General features: G+C 40.0%; 1 protein-coding gene across 1 annotated transcript in view; it reads left to right on the top strand.

Moving 5' to 3' along the window:
- The first annotated feature begins 14,193 nt into the window (after window positions 1–14,193).
- DGKA (diacylglycerol kinase alpha) overlaps window positions 14,194–25,635 on the top strand; it is an 82,972-nt gene continuing 71,530 nt past the window's right edge. Inside the window, exon 1 of the mRNA XM_026711145.2 lies at window positions 14,194–14,525. The gene's annotated coding sequence lies outside the window, so the exon portion shown is untranslated. The remainder of the gene's footprint in view (window positions 14,526–25,635) is intronic.

Raw genomic sequence — 25,635 nt, 5'->3', positions numbered from 1 at the left:
TTTGCTGGCAAGAGGCACCATGAGCCGGTGCTTTGCTGTTTCAAGGGTGGCCCCGCAGGCCAGATCTAAACACCCCGTTGGCTGGATCCAGCCCCCGGGCCTTGAGTTTGACACCCCTGGTTTAGAGGAACCAAAGTCACCGAGGGAGCTTTCCTGACTAAAAGTGAACCTGGGTCTTGATGCTCCTAGCCTAGCACTACTCTGGTTTTCATTAAGCAGCAATAACATTATATGGCTATATTTTTATAGGAATTTGATTGTGGATCAATAAGGTCTTGGCAGGGGAGATAAATAGCATCCACAGAACTGCAACCTTAAAATATAACTCAAACAATAAACAATCCAACAGGTACAATGTTTCATTGTTTCTCATTATTTTTAAAGTGATTATTGCCTCGGAATTTACTAGAGAAGTGTCCACTTATATATCGCAGCTCCCTCTCTTTTTGAACCAATTGATCACATAGACAAATTTGACAGCATGTGATGAATGTTCTCACAAAATGATGGTGGGCATGACCATCAAAAATACCAATTTCCCAAATTGATTTGTTTTTTTTTAATCTATTGATATGCTGCCTTCAATAGTATATTTAATTGGATGTTTTCAGAGATTGTATTGGTTTTACTGTTTTCATTGTTTTAATTTAAAAATATTTTTTTTATCTGTAATATACTTTTTGAATTGAAGCCGCCCAAAGTCATTAACTAAGATGAGTGGCTATAGAAATTGAATGAATGAATGAATGAATGAATGAGTGAACAAACTCAATGTGATGAACATATTCCTTCCTCCTTTTATTTCCTCCATAACAACAACTCTGTGAATATGAGTTGGTCTGAGGGAGTGACTGGTCCCAGGTCCCTAGCAGCAGACTTTCATGGCTCTAAGGTGAAACTAGAACTCACTGTCTACTGGTTTCTAGCCTGGTGCTTTTAACCACTAGACCAAACATGGTTTTGCTGTAACCCCTATCATTATTTTCTAAGAACAGTTCTGGAATAAAAGATGGTCTGAAGCCTTCTTGGAAATACAGGTTATGGTTATGGGCACGTGCTTTGTTCTGCGGATATGTAACATCACTGATGTCGTTGACATAGGTCACTGACAGGAAAAAATAGGATTTGGGGCTCATTTTTTTTCTTTGTTTTGGGGGGAAGGGCCAAATTTTATTGGTGTTTTTATTTTTATTAGGGTCTTAACACATCAATTTTACTTGATTTCCTGGCAAAAGCTGGCAGGAAATCCTGGCATTTATTCAACATTTGCCACTCAATTTTGGCTGTGTGATTATTATTATTATTTTTTTGAAACTGTAAGAAAAGAGGCTTTGGAGTCATGAATGACCTAAAAAGCCGCAGATATCTCACTGAAAGAGCAGATATAATAATCTACTAGACCAGTCATACAAGTATTCAATTATATTTAGGGGGAGAAAATATATGCTTACCACTATGTATTGTGGGATCTTGCAATAATCCTGATGGTCTTCTTGGAGGGAGATGGATTACAGATGCAGGTCAGTATAATATTCAGTGAATGTAATCATCCTTGCTTCTCAAATGAGTAATCTGCACACAAGGCATCTGCTCGGCAAATATTGTTTTAATAATCAAAGCCCTTTGCCTGAACATCTCTATTCTTTACAATGCTAATAGTCAATAGGGGCCTTCTATAACTCTAACCAGTGGATCCATCATATCAAACATGAAAGCAGAGGTCTTATTTTCTAACATAGCAACATTTGCTATATTACCAAACCACTTTTTGTACTATTTCTGATCTACTGTATTGCTAAATTCAAGGGCAGGGCAGGAACATATCTGTCTCAATCTTGAATGGATTGCAAAATGTATTTGCAGCTTCTGCTTTTGAAATCTCTGGATTCATTATTTTGTGGTCAATCGTGGTTTTTTTTCTTGGATGTTACTTAGGTGTTTCAGTGTGGGGAAGAATGCATACTGGTTTCACAGTCATGGACACGTGCATGATTGTACATGTTTCTCCACTTCCTATCAAAAGTCTCTTTATTTAAAATAGATTGACAACTCTATTGTTGGCATAAATGGACATCAGTCCTAGCATAGCAACTGCCTCATACAGTGACCATTCTCTGTTACAATGGCATGAAAAAATAACATTGTGACTAATCCTCACATTTACAACCCTTGCAGATCCGTAAAACAAAGGAAAGGTAAAATCAGATGATAAGCACAGTCACAGTTTTCTTTAGAAACTGTTTTGCTTTATGACCAAGTTGCCAGTTCCAGTTGAAGTCATTAAACAAGGATTGCCCACAAGATAAGGTGAAACTTCATGTATGTATGTATGTATGTATGTATGTATGTATGTGTGTGTTTTCTTAAGTTTTCGCGGGTACTTACATGTATGGTATTCAGCTTTGTTCGGCTATTTTCCTACGTCATTATAGTTGTGCTTCTAAAGTTGTAGCAATGTTTCAGCAGAATCTCATCTGCCATCATCAGGCTTCACAGGCGAACACAATACAGAAGCCTGATGATGGCAGATGAGATTCTGCTGAAACATTGCTACAACTTTAGAAGCACAACTACAATGACATGGGAAAATATTCGAACAAAGCTGAATGCCATACATGTAAGTACCTGTGAAAACTTAAGAAAGCACCCACACCCACACCCACATATCTATATAAAACCATCTTATTCATAATCTGACCAAATATGTTTCCAGTTATCATAGTCTGACAAATGTTATGTGTCTGTTCAAAATATATCATCCATTGTTGAGTTCCCAGACTTAGAAAACATAACGTTTGGGAACGTGGGGAGGGGTGTGTATGAAAGGACACCGTGGGATTGCTAATTCCACAGAAGATGGTTCAAGGTTAAAAAGGATCCTGATGAACTTAAACATTAGGTTCTATCCAACACTATGCAGTTCAATGATGAGAAATGTAAGATTCTGCACTTACGTATGAAAAACCAGATGCGCAGGATTTGGGCATCTTAGTAGACCACACTTTAATCATGATCCAGAAATGTGCTGCAGTTGCCAATGCAAACTTTGGCTGCATCAACTGTCAAGATCATGGGAAAGGATAGTTTTCTTTTCAGGTCACATCTGGAATAGGGTGTCCTCTTCTGGGCACCAAAATATAAGGAAGATGCTGAGGAACTGGAAAGGGTGCAGAGAAGAATTTCTTTGCAGTTGTATACCCAGTCTTGAAACTTATTTTAAATAGCTACTAATCATCTGTAGTAGTCTAAGCTGCCATGAAGCACTAGGATCAAACGCTGCTCTTCTTATCTATTCTATCAAGATTGCCCCAGTCTTGAATAAATTCACCAGCACATCAGAGGATGTATACTGCAGGGGGCCAGGCTAGCACAGTAGCTAAAGTGTTGGACTAGGAATGAAGAATCCCAAATGTAAATCTAGGATCAGCTATGAAACATATATCTATGGAGATTCTCAGTCATCCAGGTCATGGTTGTCCCAAAGGTGCTTTTTCAAGAGGTAACTACTTACTTGTTTTTCTTTGAAGATGTTTCACTCCTCATCCAAGTGGCTTCAACAACTCTCTAAAAGAATGCAAATTACCACTTATCCTTTTCACCAGCTGCAGCTCTTTTCGTTTGATGCATAGAATGGCTAGACTGGTATAGCATTTAAATCGGTGTGAGGCATTGGGGAAAGGAAGGAAGACAGGCTGTTTATACAGGTATGGATTATATGCGATACAGGTGGCTATGGGCAGTCCTTGGCTTACCAAAATTGGGACCAGAATTTCGGTTGCTAAGCAAGGTGTTATGTGAGTTGTGCCTCATTTTACAATTTCTTTGCCATGGCTGTTAAGCAAATCACTGCAGTTAAGAGAATAATGAAGTGGGTCCAGTTTCCCGAATTGACCTTGCTTGTTGGAAGCCAGCTGGGGATATCACAAATCATGATCACATGACCTTGGGATGCTGCAACCTAATGATCTAATACATATCTAATACATATCGATTTTAATAATAATAAAATAATAATATTAAAATAATAATTTTAATAATGATCTAAGACATATCGATTTTACAGAAGACATTGTTGAAAAAGCACTGCGCAATCTAAAACCATCTCTATCTATTGGACCGGATGGAATATGTGCCTACTTCTTTAGAAAGCTACCCATTGCCAACCAGTTCCTTGCTAAAACTATGGTCACAAGCCACGGTCATCCCCATCTTCAAAAAGGGAGACCCCAGCCTAGTTGAAAATTACAGATCAATCTCTTTATACTGCGTCACCTGTAAAGTCATGGAATCAATTATTAACCAATCCATCATCCTCCACTTAGAAACAAACAACCTACTCTCTAATAAACAATTTGGTTTTAGGAAAAAACTATCATGTAATCTGCAACTCTTACACTGCAAAAACATATGGACTACACAACTCAATCAGGGCAAAGCAATAGACGCAATCTACATAGACTTCTGTAAAGCCTTTGATTCAGTGGTACACAACAAACTACTCCTAAAACTAAAATCTTATGGTATCTCTGGACACCTGCATTACTGGATAGAAGCATTCCTGTCAAACAGACAACAAATGGTCGAAATTGGGAGCGTCCTATCAAATTCTGTACCTGTCTACAGTGATGTTCTCCAAGGTAGTGTTCTAGGACCAACTCTTTTCATACTCTACATAAATGACCCTTGTGATCATATCAACCATGTTCTCTTTGCTGATGATGTAAAGCTATTCAACACTACAGACAATGCTGCTACCCTTCAAAAAGATCTTGACTATGTATCAGAATGGTCAATCAAATAGCAACTTCAAATCTCAACAAATAAATGCTCTGTCCTACATATTGGCAAAAAAAATATCAGAAAATAAAATACAAGCTGAATAGTCAAGACCTTGTTGATGATCCAAACTCTGTCAAAGATCTTGGAGTACTCATCTCAAATGACCTAAGTGCTAGAGCCCACTGTAACTCCATAGCCAAAAAGGCATTAAGAGTTGTTAATCTAATCTTATGTAGCTTTTTTTCTGGTAATATTACACTAATAACTAGAGCATACAAAACATTTGCTAGACCAATACTCAAATAGAAGCTCATCAGTCTGGAGCCCACATTATGTATCTGATATTAACACAGTTGAGAAAGTCCAGAAATATTTCACAAGAAGAATTCTCCACTCCTCTACTTGTTGCAGAATAACTTATGCCTCCAGACTTGAAATTCTAGACCTAGAAAACTTTCGATCTGATCTAAGTATAGTATATAAAATCATACATTGCAATTACCTTCCTGTCAATGAATACTTCAGCTTCAACCATAACAACACTAGAGCAAACAATAGATACAAACTCAAGGTTAATTGCATCAAACTTGATTGCAGGAAATACGACTTCAGCAACAGAGTGGTCAATGTCTGGAATACTCTACCTGACTCAGTGGTTTTTTCCTCAAGCCCCCAAAACTGTAACCTTACACTGTCTACTGTTGACCTCACCCCTTTCCTAAGAGGTCTGTAGGGGGCATGCATAAGCGCACCAACGTGCCTACTGTCCCTGTTCTATTGTTTCTTTTATATATTTTTTTATTTTATTTTTCTTATATGTATCCATGTATTCATAACTATATTTTTACTTATACCTATTATCTTGTAAGCAATTGACAAATGAAAATAAATAAATAAAATAAAATAAAACCTTTGTAAATGCATGCTGGTTGCCAAGCCCTGAATTTTGATCATGTGACTATAAGGTTGACAAAATCAGAAATGAAGTGATAAGCCGCCTGGGAAAGCCCAGGGAAATCATCAAAACCATAAAAAAGCAAAAATTAGAATATTTTGGACATGTGATGTGACACCCAGAAAAATCTGGCATACTTCACTTAAACCTCCAGGGAAAGATTGAAGACAAATGAGGTCCAGGCAGCAGAAGGGCACTATGGCTTCAAAATCTAAGGGACTGGTTTGAACAAAACTTAACAGCACTTTTTTGTGAGGCTGTTGATAAAAATAGGATCGCCAACATAATTGCCAATGTCCGATGACCTTAAAAAGAAGACCATAAGGGTGCTGTGACAGTTGTAAGTGTGAGGACCTGTTGTAAATTCATTTTTTCAGTGCTGTTGTAACTTTGAATTCCCTCAATGAACGGTTGCAAATCCAAGGACTACCTGTAGTCTCTTATTAATTACCTATTGCAATGTTCTAAGTGTCTGCAATTGCCTAAAATCTTTTGCTATTGGTTAAATTCAGCAATTTCTTGTTCAGCTGTTAGGAAGAAAATTGTGATTCTGCCCCAAAAGGTTATAAGATATTGGTGAGGCTTAAGATGCCACAAGACTGTTTGCTGGTTTGGCTGCAGTTCCCTTTCCCAGCCCCCCCTCAGGATCTTAGATGAAGCAGAGAAGTCAGAGGTAGAGCAGGAAGTTGCTGATAGGCAGGCACTTGTGTCTCTTACCTATAGGCTTGGTTTTCTGTGCACCTAGTACTTTCAAAATTGAAGTAACTGTTCAGTTTTGCTTTATATTATTTTACTCTCTGATAACAGGTGAGGCTCCCTTTAGGAGTGGAGACTCAAAGGGTAACGTTTTCTTGCCATTAAAATGTGGTGCAGGAAGGATTAATTAGCTAATGATAGTAATTGGATGGAGAAATGTAGCTGTTGAGTGGGCTGCAAGTGACTCTGTGTATGTGACTGTTTACAAACCGCAGTATCAACACCTCCCGCCTACAAAACATTTAACAGACAGAGAAAACATCTGCAGCCTTGAAAGGGGAAATTCCACATGCAGGACTTATGACATCATGGGTGGGAGGAAGTTATTCTTCAGGCATCCCCTTATCTGGGTATAGCACCAGTGGATCCTATCACACAAGAAAGAAGAAAACCAAGTTTAGCTATCTTATTTAAAAAATCATCTCCACTGTGGGGGTGGGAAGGGAAAATAAGCAGTCTGACCTCAAAATAAAGCCCAGCTATTTCAGTTATAACTTGAATGTGTTGTCACCAGTCTCATGGAAGCCAATTTTGTCTCTTGAGACTTGTGGGATTACCTCAACAGAGTTAAGAAATATCACAGACTATAAATAACCACTTCAGCGGTCTCTGCAGTGAAGTGGATTGAATTAAACAACAACAAATAACCACTCCAGACCAGCTTGAAGAGTTGTAAGCCAGCTTGGTTTCTCTAGAGAAGGCTCAGGGTTGCAGCCATGCTAGCTAGTCATCTATCAGCTTAGGTATTTAGGAACAATAGTGAAATTATACCTTCTCCTTTCTTCTCTCTGTAAAACAAGACAAGTCTTCATACTAGAAGTTGCCTCCAGATTTGCTTCCAGACGAATCTGTGGAGGTTTTTAAGAAGAGATTGGACAACCAGTTGTTTGAAATACTACAGCATTTCCTAATTGAGCAGAGGGTTAGACTAGAACACCTCCAAGGTCCCTTCCAGTTGTTATTCTGTTACCAGCCATGAGTAGTGAACTCAGGTCCATTAGGAGATGTGGGATATTTAATTTGTATGTGTATGTTCTCCTAGAGTTACCCCTTTGATGGCACAGTTATAGGGATATAACAGTCCTCAACTTACAACCATTAGTTTAGTGATTAATTCAAAGTTTTGGCACAAAAAAAAATTACTTATGACCATTTGTCACACAACCTTTGCTGCATCCCCAGGGACACTGAATCAAAATTTGGATAATTGGCAACTGGCGTGTATTTCTGACTGTTGCAGTGTCCCAGGGTCCTAGGATCACCTTTTGTGACCTTCTCACGAGGCAAGTCAATGGGGAAGCCAGGACCACTTAACTGTTGTGTTACTAATTTAACGATGGCAGTGATTCACTTAATAACTGTGGCAAGAAAAGTTGCAAAATGGGGCAAAACTCACTTAACAGCTGTCTTGCTTAGCAAACAAAAATGTTGGTATCAATTGTAGTCCCAAGTCAAGGATTTCAAAGAACAGATCAGAGCAAAGTATGTCACAGGGTGATTAGCTAGAGTTCCTTCCACCCTGTGCCAAAACAGGATATTAGCTGGCAAAGATTTTAAGATGAAAGTTGGAAAGAACTTTATAATGCAATATAATCTTATAGTCCAATTCTAAGGATATTCTACTCAGAACTAATCCCATCAGTATTCAGAAGGATTTTTTCTTTAATAAACACTATGTGTTTAGGATTTCAACCACAGGAGCAATTTACTGATGGATGGAACCCTCTAGACACTTCCAAGCTGATATGTGTCTATACAGAAAGCAACGTATATGTTGATGTTTGTTCTCATATAAATGTGTATGGGGTTGCAACTTGAGTATTGGCAAAATGGCGCCAACTTTCCATAGTCAGTAAGTTGGTCTAGAAGATGTTGAGGCACCAATTGGCTTAAATTGACAAAGGAAGAAGCTGCTTCCAGTTTTGTACATTGTTGCATCCTAAAGTGCATATTACCGTGGAAACAAAACCAACTCAAGTATACTTTTGTTTCTGATTTGGAAAATACTAAAGAGTTTTCTAAATTTTTGTTGTAAGTCGAGGGCTACCTGTATTGCTGAGGTTTGATTGTGCTGTGCAGTTCAATGTGGGCTATTTTCAAGGCAGCTCCATACCTGAATGTGTCCTAACTTTTCCAGTGAATGCAATACATTATCAGAAGCTCTGTCATAATTGAAGGTATTGAAGAATCTGGTAAGGAAATACCTCTGAAAGGATGAGTCAATGAGTAATGTATTGCCTAGTATTAGTTAATAGTGTTATCACCCATAGAGCCTCCTGTTATGTATTTTTTAATCTAGTGCTGAAAGTTAACTTAAATATATAAAATCCCAACAGCTAAGCGGACTCTGGCCTTCCACCAGGTGCCAGCTAGCACTGCTGAGAAAGACACCTACAATACAGATAGATGCCAAGAATGAGGGCCAACCCCATCTGTTTGTGGCTCACCTCAGGCATGGTTCTTCCCCACCACCCAACCTCTCTTCCTTAGCAGCAGGTAGAGACAAGTACACAAGCAGCTCTGAGCTTAATTTTCTGCCAAGAAGGAAACCATGCGAAGGAAATAAACAAATAGCAGGGATGGGTGTAACTTCTGCCTGAGCCAAAGAATGAGCAGGGTCTGTGGAATGCATTTGCTTTTAGAACCCTACGTAGGCCAGATTGTCACTTCAATTCCAATACGGGCAGTCCTCGACTTACAACCATTTGTTTAGTGATCGTTTGAAGTTACAATGGCACCGAGGAAAAGGGACTTACAATCATTTTTCATACATGCAACTGTTGCAGCATCACCATGGTTACGTGATGAAAATTCAGACACTTGGCAACTGACCCATATTTACGATGGTCGCAGTGTCCTGGGGTCATCTGATCCCCTTTTGTGACCTTCTGGTAAGCAAAGTCAATGGGAAAGCCGAATTCACTTAACAACCATGATACTAACTTAACAACTGCAGTGATTCACAACTGTGACAAGAAAGATGGTAAAATGGGGCAAAACTCACTTAACAACTATCTCAGCAACAGAAATGCTGGGCTCAATTGCGGTCATAAGTCGAGCCTCTAAATGCCCAACTGGTTCTGTTCTGTCCTAATACAAATATCTAAACTCCTAGAAAGATGACCCAGCAGTTTCCATAACCAAATTATAGGCATAATGTATAAGGCTCACAAATTTACATTACCTGCAAGGCAGGAATGATGAGAACTGTAAAATAGAATGTGAGATTTTAGGAAATAAAATTATTTTTTTTCATCCTGTAAGACATAGTTATGTATAGAAAATAATAATCAGTGTAAAATCAGTCTGTAGGTGACAAGACCATTAAAGGCATAGGTATAAAAATTAGATTAGATTAGATTAGATTAGGATGGATAGATAGATAGATAGATAGATAGATAGATAGATAGATAGATAGATAGATAGATAGATAGATGATAGATAGATAATTATTCACCATACGGGTTGGGTACAATCCTAATTTTTCAAGCACAGTTCTTACTTGATGTGTTAGCAATCCAGCTTTGTGTCAGACTAATTTATATAGCTAATCACTGTCAAAGTGGTGTTAAAAATATAACTTTTTTGGAACAAGCTCCTAATTATATACTTGAATTCATCCTAAGAAACTGCTTAGGTTTATGTGCTGTGTTCTTTCAACTATTATTTGTTGTGGAAACCTGCCATTGGGAAGATTCACAACAAACCAGCCAACTCAAAAATGCTCACCTTAGCTCTCTTTAACTGATGCAGTTCAGATATATTGGGACTGCAATTCCCTAGTCACTCCTATGCTGGCCAGAAATTCTCGGGTTAGCAGTTCCAACATGTCTGGAGGGCAACAAAGTACAGGAAATCTGGCTTATAACATGATCTAGATGCACACCCACTAACATCCTTCAGTGCACTTGAAGGAAGTAAGAAAAAAATGAGTTTTTAAAATGATGTGCTATTTAAACTATACCATCCTGAACAGATATGGTGTGTCTTTGCGTGGGTGGTAGATAGATGAATGCTCATAAAACAAACGTGCCACGAAATGTTTAAGCATGAAGGGCTTAGCCTAATATCCCAGCTTGCAAATCTGCCTTCTTTCAGGATACAGCTCCCTTTCACCTAACTTGCTTAAAACAGATAACCAGAGTTGGCTTGTTCTTTTTTCTTCACCAATACTGGCCATTTTGTTTTCAGTGGCTTAATTTTGACTACTATGTAGAGCAGGGGTGTCAAATTCGCGTCATCACGGTGTCATCACGTGACGTATCGGGACTTTTTCCCCCTTCGCTAAACCAGGCAGGGGCGGGGCCAGCATGTGATGCATCCGGCCCTTGGGCCACAAATTTGACACCCCTGGTATAGAGTATTATGGGGTCCCTAACGCCCGGGTCGTGGCCCATTACTGAGCCATGGTCTATTTGAACTGGGCCATGTGAATGGCGGGCCAGTGCATAAGTGCAGATCAACTTGCATGAGCAACAGGCCAGTGTGCATGCACAGGCATGCACAGCTCAACTTATGCAAGTCAACCTGCACATGCATGTGCTTGCCTGCTGGCCCACTGCTTTTGCAAATCGAGCTGCACATGTGCACCGGTGCTGGCCTGTTGATTATGTGTTTCAGTTCCACTCTTCTCCTGCAGCCGGGCTCCCAAGCTGCAAAGGTTGGGGATTATTGTTGTATTTTACAAGTCTGTTTAGGCCAGGCCTGTCAAACTGGCAGCCTGTATGCATCATGTGCAGGCCACGCCCACCTGGATCTGCAAAGGCAAAAAACATCACAGTACATCACATGATATGGTCAGGATACCCATGGTTTAGGCAGAGCATACATAGTTATGCTTTGCCAAGTGACGCAGTGGCTCAGTAGCTAAGACACTGAGCTTGTTGATCAAAAGGTTGGCATCCCTAGTGCTGCATAACAGGGTTAGCTCCTGTTACTTGCCCCAGCTTCTGCCAACCTAGCAGTTCGAAATCATGTAAAAAATGCAAGTAGAAAAATCGGGACCACTTTGGTGGGAAGGTTCTGTGAACCTTTGGTATTTAGTCATGCTGGCTACATGACCACGGAGACGTCTTTGGGCAGCGCTGGCTCTTCAGCTTATAACAGAGATGAGCACTGCCCCTACAGTCGGGAAATGACTAGCATATATGTGCGAGGGGAACCTTTACCTTAATAGTTTGATGTGGAAATGATCTCAGTGAGTTTAATAATAATAGTTGGCTAGTTGTTTTTAATTGCTGGTGAGATTTGGTAAATATTTTCATTTATATATTAAGGACAAGGTATTTTCAACCAGCTTTTGGAAACAGAATAATTTAATTAAGGATATTCAAAATTGATTTTTTTTCTAACAAGCAGGAAACCAATTTGGCTCTAGCAAAATAATTCCCAACTCTACCTTCTAGAGTCTGGTACATTTATTTATTTATTGTTTGTTTGTTTAATTTATACAGGTAGTCCTTGACTTATGACAAGCAGGCCCCAAATTTCCATGCTGTGAGGGAGTTGTTAAGTGCATTTTGCCCCATTTTAAATCTTTCTTGCCACAGTTGTTAGGTGAATGTCTGTAGTTGTTAAGTTGGTTTACATGGTTGTTAAATGATTCTGGCTTCCAGATTGACGTTGGTTGTCAGGTTGCAACAGGGGATCACATGATCCTGGGATGCTGCAACTGCCATAAACACAAGCCAGTTGCCAAGCATCTGAATTTTGATCATGTGATCATGGGCATGCTGCAATGGTCATAAAAATGAAGGCCAGAGAAGGAATAATGGATGAAAACTGAACCAGGAGAGATTCAACCTGGAAATAAGGAGGGATTTTTTGACAGTGAGAACAATCAATCAATGGAACAGAAGTTGCCTCCAGAGGTTGTGGGAGCTTCATCACCAGAGGCTTTCAAGAAGAGATTGGATTCCCATCTGTCAGAAATGGTGTAGGGTCTGCTTGAGTGGGGGGTTGGACTAGATGACCTACAAGGTCACTCCCAACTCTGTTAATCTGTAAATGGTCATAAGTTACTTTTTTCAGTACCGTTGTAACTTCAAATAGTCACTGAACAAATGACTGCAAGTTGAGGAGTACCTATATGCTGCTCGTCTGCCTGTAAGAGAATAACAGAATAAGAAGAGTCGAAAGGGACCTTGGAGATCTTCTAGTCCAACAAACTGCACAAGCAGGATAAATGGCTGTCCAACCCCTTCTTAAAAATATCCAGTGATAGAGCACCCATAACTTCTGTAGGCAACCTGTTCCACTGATTAATTGTTCTCACTGTCAGGAAATCTCTCTTTAATTCTAGGTTGCTTCTCTCCTTGATTAATTTCCATCCATTGCTTCCTGTCCTGCCTTCTGGTGCTTTGGAGAATAGATTGATCCCCTCTTCTTTGTAGCAGCCGATCGAATATTGGAACACTGCTATCCTGTCACCCCTAGTCCTTCTTTTCCCTAGATTAGACCTACGGAATTCCTGCAACTATTTTTGGTATGTTTCGTCTCCAGCTCCCTAATCATCTTTGTTGCTCTTCTCTGCACTCTTTCCAGGGTCTCAACATCTTTTTAATATTGTAGTGACCAAAACAGGATGAAATACTCCAAGTGTAGTCTTACCAAGGCATTATAAAGCGGTGCTAACATTTCAAGTGATCTTGATTCTGTCTCTCTAATAAATAAGGAATCCATTGGCTTTTTTTCACAGCTGCAGCATCCTGTTGGCTCATGGTTAATTGATAGTCCAAAAGGACTCCAAGATTTCTCTCATAGGTACTGCTATTAAGATAGGTTCCACCTATTCTATTCCTGTACATTTGGTTTTTCTTGCCCAAGTATAAAACCTTACTTTTCTCACCATTGCATTTTATTTTGTTAGATAGGGCCCAATGTTCAAGTCTGTCAAGATCAAGATCCTTCTGGGATGTTGGCTATTCCTGCCAGTTTGGTGTTATCTGCAAATTTGATGAGTCCCCCTTCTGTTCCCTCATATAAGTAATTTATGAAGGGCCAAGACAGAACCTTGAGGAAACCCCTGCTTTCTACCCTCCACGTAGATGCGGTTCCATTGAGGACTACAGATTGAGTGCTGTTGGTCAGCTAGTTATGAATCCATCTGGTGGCAATGCTGTCTCTCCCACATTTTTCTAACTTACTAAGAAATAGGTTGTCCTGTACTTTGTCAAATGTTTTACTGAAGTCCAAGTATAGTCACGTTGTCAAAGAATGAAATATGATTTGCCTGGCATGATCTGTTTTGGACAAACCCATGGTTATAACTTTGCTTGCTTCTGGTTATAACTTTGCTTGCTTCTGGATGTTCACAGATTTATTGCTTGACTTCTTTTTTCCAGGATCTTTCCAGGTATTGATGACAGGCTGATTGTTCTATAGTTTCATGAATTCGTTTTTAAAGAGGCAACTCTGACAATTATCTGCAGAAGAAACACCAGTCACATTTTGGGAGAAAAGACTCCAAAGATAACAGTTTGAAAAATCACCAAGTTGAGATGCTACTTTCCTCAGAATGTTACCTGTAATTTCCTCCTCTCTCTTTTGTTCTTGCGATCCCTATGAAAACTTCTCCTTTAAACAACCGACCTGCGTTAAGTGTGGATGGGAAAAGACTGCAAACGAAACGGGGGTGGGAGGGTGGGGAAGACAGCCAGTACTACTCAATCCGCAGGGAGAGCGTCCAGGCATCTCCGCCGTCCCACAAACCTCGCTCTGACTTAAGCTAGAGGCATGCTTGTTTAAAACCCTGGCGCTAATTTCAATTCAAATCCCACCCTTGGGATGGCCCCTTCCTTTCCTTGAAAGTAGCGCCTGCGGTCTCCGGGACCGGCCGCATCTCCACCCTCGAGAGGTGCAAGCTGAAGGTATCTAACTGCAGAGCTGAGGCGAGAGGGAACTCCTTCGTGCTGATGTCAGGCGTGGCGTAGAGGCTGGATCGCCAGAGGGTGTGATTGCGTTTGGCTGAGCTTCAGACAACCCCTCTATCTTCTCCGGCTAACTTCCCGGCGCTGAGGCGGGCTGCGGGAACAAGGTACCGTGCGGACCCTCCCGCTCGCTTTCTCTTTCTCTCCCTCCCTCTCTCTCTCTTTCACCCCCTTCAGTCGCCTTCCTCGCTCGCTCGAGGACGAGGGCTGCGGGAGCGCGCCGAAGGAAAGGCGTCCAACCCGGAGTACTTGTCGGGGGCGGGAAAATAGGGGTCGGGGGAGGGGGCGAAGTTGGAGACGATGCAAAGCGCGGGCGTTTTCGGGACCGGCCGGGGCGCCTTTTGGCGGCAAAAGGGACTTCTTGAGGCAAGGCGTTCGAGCCCCAGATTGCCCTTTGGGCTGTCGCCGAAATAGTTGCGAGGGGCTGGAAGGAAACCTGTGCAAAGGGTGTGGGGAGCTAATTTGCCCTTCCCGCTTCCAACTCTTTTTCGCTCGCTCGCCCGCCGGTCTTTCGGGAGGAGGGAGGGAGCGCGGCGGCGCGCGCGTTTGCGTTTTGTGTGTCTGCGTTTTGTGTTGTGCGTGGTGTATGTGTGTGTGTGTGTGTGTGAGAGAGAGAGAGAGAGACTTCAGAGAGATTGCAATCTAGGAAGGGTTTTTTTTTAAGGAGTTCCTTAAAATATGTATGATAGGCAGGTCCTTGAGGAAGCAAACGGATGGCTTCTTATTTTAGCCGGGAGGGAGAGAGAAAAAGAAAGCGAACTTTGTATGCTTTGAGAGATAGACACGAAGAGAAAAAAAAAAGATGGGTATAGAAACCTTAGGGTACCGTCTCGGGTGATTCACCTCGGACTGCCTTGCAAAAAAATGGCACGCAGTGTTGCCCCAAGAAACGGTGCGAGTGCAAACTTTCTTCGCTTTTCAACCGCCCCTCCCCGCCCTCTTAAGAGGAAGGAAAACTATTTTAATCCAGGCTTGTGGTGGGTTGGCGAGTGCGTCGAGTTGAGTGCTTTTCAACGTGGCCGTTGCCCTGCTGGTGTCAGCGAGTCCTTTGAAGGCTCTGTGGCTTTTATCTGACCTCGGGGAAGGCCTGCTTAGCTTCATTTCCTGTGAGTAAGTGGGCGTTGATTATTTGGATTTATTGAGGATAACATGGCACATAGTGTTGCATGTCTCCGTTTAGTAGCGCAAGTATGGAACATGATTCTGTGTTGAGGATCTGAGCATGCTTGTACTCTTTCCACTTGGCTGTCTCTGCAATGCAGGAGATAATTACCTCCACAATTGGAAGAGGTGCTTGGTATTTTTTCCAACCTAAATAATGGTGAAGTTCCTTCCTAGGGATAAGAAGATAAGTGATGCCCTGCTTGTCCAGATGAATCCCTAGCACATCTTGTGCTGCAATCTGGTCTCACAGTGGCCAACCAGCTGCCCACAGAAGCCCATTAGTCTCCAAGCAGATGGCCTTCAGAGGCAGCCCCATTAAAGTTAATAGCCCTTGATCGCCATGAATTGGTCCAACTGTTTTGAAGGCAGCCAAATCAATTGGTCACCAGCACCAACACATCTTGACTCTGCATACAGTAAGGACCGAGAAAAAAAACCGCCTTTTCTTTTTTTGGTCAGTAGGATTCATGCCATAGTCCACATTACAAATGTGTCAAAGAGTTTTCTTTAGTTTCCTTCCTGAAGACTCTTAAATGAAAATGTGGAAATGTTGTAAGAGACAGCAGTTTTTGAGTAACTACTGTAGCTTGCATTACTCGTCTATAGCCTCTCTGCCAGTCTAAATGATAGACAGCAGTTGAGTTTCAATATACACCTTCTCTCAGGCACCGGGAGAGTCCCTCGACCCCTCCTCACCAGAAAGCTTTAGAAGGAATTTGGGGAATTTGTAACAGAAGGAGCCTTATTCTTTGAGCACTGAGTGAAAAGGCCACAAACTGGTTCAAATGTGTAGGAGCCAATATAATCAAGAGAATCTGAGAACTGACAGTTATGGTCTAACTACCTGTTCAGGTCTATAATCGAGACTTTTACTTGCAACCACAGAGGCAACTGGAGAGAATACCCAGAAGCTAGCAGGTTCCAGCTCTCTGGGGGCCATGGGAAATGGCATCAATTTGATCACCTCAAGGTATTTGTAAAAGAGAGGAAACCTGATGCCAAAGTGAAGGCCAAGTAAACCAGGTTGTATCTTCAAATCATTGGCCAAAAAAACCCACTGTGCGGTAAAGATTTTCTCAGTCCACCCATAAGGCAAGTGGATGTGAGATACTGGAGCTGCAGCCTATCGTGTACGCTCAGTACTTTGTCAAGGCTCAAGCAGAAACAGCCTTTGTTAAACATTTTTTTCCCAGTGAAAAAAAATGGAATTTTGCAATGGTGAAGAATCATTTGTATGCCATGCTGTTTAGGAATGACTGAATAGAATATATACGGAAGAGCCACCAAAAAGGCTCATCAAAAATTAGCTTAGAATGGACTTCTTGATCCTGACATAAGGGATCAGCTGGAGTAGATGAACACAGTTCAAATACAGGCTGAAGGGGGAATGCCAAGTAACTCTGGTAGCAGAGAACAGGCCCACCTACCAAGGATCCCAACATCAGTTAGGTGGCAGAAAATTCTAAGGTTTCAGTAGCATGAGCCTCCTCAGTCATCTTTACCACCTATGTCTGGCAAAGAAAGACAATTTTGTGGTAGACCAATATAGCAAGCTTAATAAGAAAACAGCTGAACAGCTCTCTTGTGCCTTGCACTGGTGATCTGCTAGAGCAACTTTGGACAGCCAGATACATTTGAGTTGGCCAAAGGATATGGACAAAGATATTTGTCAGAAAGTGGTACGAAGAAGACAGCCTACATCGTGCACCACAACTTGTGATGTATACAAGTAACATTTTTCTGCTTGGTCTTTCCTAAATCTGCTTCCTGAGCTGCTCAGGGATTTCAACAAGTTTCTTCTTTTGGTGCCTTCAAATCAGCCTTGATTCCTGGCAACTGCCTGGAGAGATTCCTAGAGTTTTCTTGGCAAGATTTCAGAATGGTAAGATGCCATTATACTCTTTCCTATGAACGAGAAGGCATGACTGGTTCAAGGTCACCCATCTGGCTTTGTGCCTAAGATGGTACTAGAACTCACAGCCTCCCAGTTTCTAGCCAGGTGCCTTAACCACACCGAACTGGCTGTCCCTAAATCACTGTGTCGTGGCATGTTCAAATAATGTGGCCATCTTTTCACCCACCTGAAGGCATAGCTGGAACAACTAGAAATGATTTCCCCACTTATCAGGAATACAAGGTTCATTATGCAGATCAAGATGTTCACAATTGAGACACAAGACAGTTGGATGGGTCATTTTGTTATGTCTCCTTTGATAGGGAAGGAACAGGCTATCTAGGAATGTTCTGCCCCAACAAGATAAAGCAGATGGGACAGTACAGTACGACAAAGGGAAAACATATTTAATTTTACATGTAATAGTGGCAGTAGGAATTATGTTTGCACAACAATGGAAAAATGAAGAGATCCCTACAGATGAAAGTGTTATAAAAAATATTAGAATGTGCTGAGATGGATAGATTAACATTTAAAATAAAAGGAAGAAACAGAATATTTCCTGACATGGGACTTGTTTTATCAATGGTTAACTGAAAGAATCAGAAATTAGAATTTAATAAGATCTAAAAGATAATAAAACTTTTATATTGAAAATTTTGTAAGATGGATAAACTAATTGTATTACCTTTTTGCAATTATTATGTTTGTTATGCTTATGATTTATATTGATTAATATGGTATTTCTACTTAAAATTATTTTTTCCAGGCAACACGCTGTTCAGATTGATATGGAATTTTTAATGTGATATAAAAAGATAATGTATTAATAAAACATATATTTAAAAAAAGAAAAAGCAGATGAGGTTTTTCTTGGGATTACGTAATTACTGTAGGAGTTTATGCCAAGGAAGTTACTCACAGGGCTGCTACACCATAATATGATGGTATAGTCCAGGGGTGCCAAACACACATGGTCACAGTGGCGTCACGGGACATATCGGGACTTTTTCCCCCTTCGCTAAACTGGGCGTGGGCGTGGCCAGTGCATGATGCATCTGGCCCACGGGCCGTGAGTTTGACAGCCCTGGTGTGGACTGAGGAGTACCAGGTTGCAATTGGCTCAGCAGTTGTCTGATGTTATGAGTTCTAGACTTTGCTGTGTTAGCCACTGATGCCTCAGCAAGGAGTAGTGAGACAGAGTTAATGCAGGCAGTGCAAGTGAATCATGCTCTTCATCTGGTAATCTCCAGATGATAAAATGTGAGAGAGGAAATCACATTGGTTTGCATATGAAAAGGAATGCGATGCCATCGTTTGCACCCTTGAGAAGCTAAATGCTCCCCAAATCTATGGGGCCATTGTTTTGAACTCAGAACTGTCCACCTGACATTAAAATGGCTGAAGCAGAGTGGTATTCGGCAGGTTCTGACCAATTCTGTAGAATTGGTAGCAGAAATTTTGAGTAGTTCAGAGAACCGGCAAATCCCACCTCTGACTGGAGATTTTTACAGTATCCTTCCCCTGCCACGCCCACCAAGCCATGCCCACAGAACTGGTAGTAAAAATATTGAATTCCACCACTGGGCTGAAGTATACCCAACACAAAATGTTTGTATATGGAGTCTTTCTCTACAGAAGTGTGATTTCAAGATTAAATATATTCCAGGGAGGATGATCACACTGCTAGATGTGTTGCCCAGGAAATCAATAACTCATAGTGGAATATAGAAGAAAGGTTGACCAAATAATGGAACAATAGCACTTATAAATTATCCCAGTTCATTTTCTCTGTCTAATGTTCTAAGTCAGGGTGTCAAACTTGTCGCCACGTGACGTATCGTGACTTTTTTCCTCTTTGCTAAAATGGGTGGGCGTGGCCAGCACATGACGCATCCGGCCCACAGGCCGTGAGTTTGACATCCCTTTTGTAAGTGTTACCATGATATTCTTTCTCATGAGAACTTTCAGGAGATGTAAGTTGTTGGGGTTTTTTAAACCAGCTTTTTCTCCCTAGACTATTTTTAAAACTAGTGTTTTGAATAACCAGCCTCATTGTCAATACTGCAGCTTCACTGCCAGTCTAACTACCACACTGTATCTGAGTTTGAATAACTACTCCCAAGTATGGAAATTCGAGCAACTCCCCCATCCTCTTCCTTACTTGAACAAGGATTGTTTTTTAAAATGCGAAGAGAGTAAGTACTCTGGGGACATTGACCTAGATGTTTTTGTGCTTGAGCTGGAAAAATGAGTGTAATGTACCAGCTCCTGAACTTTTTAATTTTTTTATTCTTTTATTGTTTTTAAAACAGTGGTAAAAAAGAAATGGGAAAAATGAAAAAAGAAAAGAATATAGATTAAAAAAATATGGGACTCATTTGTACAAAATACAGTAGTTTTTAAAAGGATATATAAATTTATGTGAAATAGACATGTGAATATTAATTGCATTAGATATATAGAATTGTAACTTTTTACTGCTAAAATGATATATTGTAGCTCCTCGGCAGCTCTGATAAATGCTTGCAATTAAGTCAAGCTGCTGGAAGTCCAAAGAAAAAGAAACAGAAATCTTTGCTTCAGGATTCAGGTTGTCTCTTAGATAGCTGCTTTAATTAAAGATCGTGTTAAGTTGTATATTTTCCTTAATTCATTTTAAATTGTGTTCCAGATTTAAATATCTCTTAATTTCTTGGAAGCTAATACATAAAATCTATTTGTCCTAGTCAAAATCTTATGATCTACTAAGAACATTGAACATATTTTTGAAAATTGAGCTTCCAATATCATGTACTATGAATTACATTATTAAAATAAAGTTTATTTTTCTTTATCATATATTAGGTTGGTTTAATTAAATCCCAAAGAAAGTGGAAGGAAGGGCTGAAAACATCAGTTGCAAGCCTTGTCTATGCTACAGGAAAGCTTGTTTCATTACAAAAAATATATATATTGGATTTGGAACAAAGGCAGTAATTTTCCCATGTGATTCACCATTTCTATGTTTTCCTGAAAACAGATTTTTCTGTATTGTGACTTTTAATTGTAAGTACCAGATTTGTTTTGTCTAGGCATAGACTAGATGCGGAGTTAAAAGTGAATTTTCATGTGCTTATGAGGGCTATTATCAACATCTAATTGAATAGTTAGGTTGGTAACTAGATAGATCATGTCTCGGAAATGGCCTTGAATAATTATTGTATATTTTTAAGCTAATGTGCATCAAGTGAAAATTAAATTACAAAGTACTTTGGATAGTGAATATTTCTAAGAGTTAGAAACAAAATCATTAATATAAATCTATTGGTATAGCAGCTAAAATTTTTAAGCCAGAAGTGATCAAATTCAGGCATTATTACTTAGCATTAAAATCTATCAAGTCTGCCATAAAAAGGAACCAAGCTGTAATTCTTAGCGTCCTGGAGCGAATTGTAGTGGTTCTAGAACAAAGCTTTTGATTTCTTATTGGACTCACTTATTCTGTATTTTACATGAACCTGCCAAACATTATTCTGATAATTCAGAAATTCTTGAAATATTATGAGGTGGTAAAGCCAGAAAAATAGCTGTGTTATTGTATGTTTGCAAAACAGTATAGCAGTGGTTTGAAGAAGGTTGTTGTAAATAATCTCACAAGGTTTAAGTATATTGCCTGATCTTGCAGAAGTGGTTCTTGAATGCTTCTTTTTAAGATGTAGCTGCTCAGGATAGAGCCTGTAAACTAGTTTCTTTATTCTTCTTCTATTCCACCCAAAACTTCATACTTACAAGTCTGGAGAACTGCACATCTAGGATGTGTTTGTTTTGGGGGAAGGGTTGTATTTATTTTTTCAATATGTGTATAAGCATGTGTTAACTATTTTGTAAATACGATACATTTGGTTGAGGTTGGGTGTGGTGGAAAGGAGATAAAGGCTCAGAGTTATAAAAATGTAGGTCTAACACAAGGGTGTCAGACTGGATTTCTATGTGGGCTGGATCAGCATTGTAGTTCTCTATGGGCTGGCCAGGGGGGGAGGGGGCAGATGGCCTAGACGGCCTCCTGAAGCACTTTGCTGGCCAAAACAGGCTGTGCAGGGGCCGTGCCCCCTGCCCCCCATTTTGGTCAGCAAAGTGCTTCAGAAGGCCGTCTAGGCCTAAACGGGCCCTGCAGGGACCATGTCCCCCTTTTTTGGTTGTTAGAGGCACTGCGGGCCGGTCCTTTGCTATTTCCAGTCCTGGAATTTCCATGAGCCAGATTTAAACACTCCATGGGCCAGATCTGGCCCACGAGCCTGGAGTTTGACACCTCTGGTCTAACACATCCGTGTTCACCAAGAATAATGTCCAGTTTCTTATCAAGTGTTCCTGCAGTGTTATAGCAATAGCACTTAGACTTATATACCGCTTCATGGTGCTTCACAGCCCTATCTAAGCCGGGGTCCCCAACTGCCAGGCCATGGCCCACTACCAGGCCATGAGCCGTTTTGAACCAGGCCCCAGAAGTGGGTGGTATGCATGTGCATCCCCACTTGTATAAGCAGCGGGCGAGTGCAAATGCATGCACTCTAGTTGTGCAAGCAGCAGGCGTGCTTGCCCACCACTTATGCAAATGGAGCTGCACACATGCTTGCTGACTGCTTACACAGAACCGTCCTCCACCCCCGGCTGATCTTCAAAGCCAGCAAGGTAAGTAAGCAGTTTACAGAATCAGCATATTTCCCCCAACAGTCTGAGCCTGATTTTACCGAACTTGGAAGGATGGGAGTCTGGGCCAATCTTGAGCCGGTGTGAATTCTGCTGGCAGTCAGCACAATTAGCCTGCAATACTGCATTGTAACCACCATGCCACCACAATTTTTCAAAGTGTGCAAGATGATACCTTTAATTGAACTATCAGACAGTATTTCACAAGGCAATTTCATGCATATCTATTGAAGAAATAGTTTTTGTGGAATTCATGAGTGTAATTATAATTTCAACCAAAGCTCTTGGTTTTGTTTTGTTTTTAATTTTGTAATATATAGCTTGGCATATTTGTAATTGTTTAAATGTTTCCTAAAATTGGAGAACTTCTTTGCATAGATGGAAAAAATTAGGGAACAGTTCCCTTGAATAGAAAGACTCGGCATTCAGGACAAAATCTAAAGAATGGGTTCTGTATATGCCTCCTGACCCAGAGAGGAGGTTCTTTGTATGGGCAGAGATTGAACTTGCTAAGCATAAATATTTTTTGTATTCAAACAAGCAAACAGCAGATGGCCTGGAGACATGGTTTATTACACAGGAGCATCGTTAGTGATTAGTTCCAGGGTTCCATAAAAAATTAAATCAGGCTGCAAAACAACTAAAACCAAGAGTTTTGATTTGAACTGGCAGATAAGGATTGAAATAGCCAGTGAAAGGAGTTTACAAAGCAAAGCTGCCTTGATTCCAGAACTCAATTACATTCCAATGGTGAGATTTATTTCAGAGGCAGCAAACCCACCACATAGTTGCATTACACCAACTCCACAGGCAACTGGTACAAACTGTGATGACGTGAAAATGATAAAATGTGCATTACTATGTCACAACACATGCCCTGGCCTTTTATATCTGAATTCCTGGTAGTGGGTACACATACATAGATTATGGTGGTTTGTGTTGCATTATTATGCACATTTCATTTTTTGTGAACACTTGTGATCAACTCTATCCAGAATTCAGAATAACGGAGAAGGGACCTTGGAGGCCTTGGAAGCATTACCAACTTCCAAGTGAACTTTTAATCTGAAGGACTTCTTGCTGCAATGCATAAACCCCATCTATTTATTTTCTATTTTATTTAATTTTTATTAATTTGATAATAATATTATAATCAAATAATGGATTTGGTGATGCTGCTCTCCCACAGATTTAAATATGGTTTAGTGGCATCTTTGACTTTTGCATTGAAGGACCTGCGCTCATAGACATCATAATTTCCTGGCCTTCTGAGTTAGGTCCAAGTTCTGGGCATTTGCCAGTTTCTTATTCTTTCCCAGGAACATCCTTATTCCCCTTTATGACAGAGTCTGTGACATCTAATGTTAAATGTATGGTTTGGATTTCAGTTCCCATCAGTGTGACCACATATGGTTGCTATAGTCTAGAACTCTGAAGAATATCAGGTTGTTTATTGATCTAAAAATGTGAATTAATTATTCACTTAACAATACATTGATCCAAAGGCCTACTTTTTTTTCATGTCTAAGGTTGTTCTTGCTTTTGACTGATGTGACCTTACAATCCAAAATTTGGATGGAGCTGAACAAAAATGATTTGAATCAAATATGATTTAAATAAATGTTCCCAATGTATTTCTTCAGGCTCATTAAAAATTACAGGTTGGTAACACTGGGAGGGATTCTGGGGTTGCTATGCTGTTACCACTAGTTATATGTTTCTGCATCAATTCTTTCCGAGCTCCTCTTTTGATTTGGAATTGTTCTCCTTTGTTCTCCTATGTTTTGGGAACTATTCTGTGGGTACTATTAACAGCACTTTGCATCTTAAAGTTTTTCTACTTAACTGGTGGGTAAAATTATTTTAACAATAAAATGACGCCATAGCATCAATGTGCAAAGCACACATTGATGGTGCCGCTGTCCACCTTCCAAAGTTCCCTTGTCTTTAACCAACTTCTATTTGTATGTGTAGCCTGCTTTTATCATTTGTTGTTCAGCATGTTGAAAGGATAAATGATGAAGAATTTCTTAACATTGCCACATGGGCAGTGGGAACCTTTAATTACTTACAACTATTTATAGATAATTCATTATAAATGTGAAGAGAAACCATCTGAGAGCAAATCGATAAAGCCTCTCCCCCCAGTATCTGTTAGTGATGAATAGCCTATAAGCTGTTCCAATATTCCATCTGCCAACATTAAAAATAAATAAAAACTGGCTGGACAAACAAGAAGGAGACTTCCAAATGTTGCTGGAATAGGGAGGAGACATGCTTTTGATTTCTTATTGTAGCGTTTCATGACTTTATTGGGTAGTTTGTTTTGCCTGTTGTGACTTTTGTCTGATGAACTGATATCCTACGATGAAGGGCAGATTAAAAATACTTTTAATAATAGATCAATATTATGAGAGGATCTGAGCCATGGAGGGATGACATGCTTCGTAATACAGCACTATATTTAGTGCTTGTGCACAGCCATCATTTTATTCTACTTTCTGCTAATTAGAAGAACACCAATGCCAGTCACAGGTTCTTTTGCAGGAACAAGCAACAACAATCCTTTCATCTATCAAAAGATCATGTCTTAAGCTCACTTCAAACCTACAGGGGAGCTAAAATTCAAGAAAGGTGGCGTGCATTCTTCCTTCCTCCATAATTTAATATGGGGTGGTAGGGAAAATTAACAGATTTACCCCAGAGGAAACAAGAAACAGAAGAATGAGAAGGGAATTGTGGCCGTTGTAATTGCAGAGTAGTAAAAGAGTTTGGTTTTAGGTGAAAATAGCTAGCAATGTTGGAAAAAGTGTCTTAAGTCAGTGACAGGCATGCATAGCTGATAACATTCTGTGGCAAACATCTCAAACATGGTGATTAGTCAATCATGTAATTTGCAGGTGAGCTGGAACTGCAGTCAAAAACATCTCTGCAAGATGGGAAAGGCTGCACTGTTGAGTTGCAGTTTGATTTACAGGGGATTAGCAATAACCGTATTTTGCCATATCAATGCAGCGTTAAAAGAGTACGTATGTCCCCAAATTCATTTTAAATCAAACAGTTAAATTGGATGTGGTGAAGTCTATGTACAATATTTTTAGAATGATTCCTTGTAAATATGCCTGTTTGCAAACATTTTTAATTAATTGCTGGGCTTTTTAAATAAACAATACTAAGAATCCCAATACAGTGTGAAAAATAGAGTTTATTTTTATTGCCTATCTTCAGTATTAAACTAATATTTTGTGTTTTTCTGGTTATATCTTTAAAAAATTATTGGCAGATTTTTGAAATTCTAATTGGAATCCAGTGGATCATTGACAGCACATCTTGTACCTCAAGTTCTACATTATCCATCTGTGCCCCAGATTGGATTCCATTGGAGTCCAAGTGTTTTGATTTTTTTAAATTTGTATTTTCCATTTACTTTAGTTGTATTGATTTATTTACTGTTAAGCAATTAATATTCC

This window comes from Pseudonaja textilis, chromosome 2 (genome assembly GCF_049901715.1).
Source record: "Pseudonaja textilis isolate UNSWEBS1 chromosome 2, rPseTex1.2, whole genome shotgun sequence".
Classification (NCBI taxonomy): Eukaryota; Metazoa; Chordata; class Lepidosauria; order Squamata; family Elapidae; genus Pseudonaja; species Pseudonaja textilis.
Note: the sequence above shows the minus strand (reverse complement) of the source record. Positions and strands in the feature narration are given on the sequence as shown.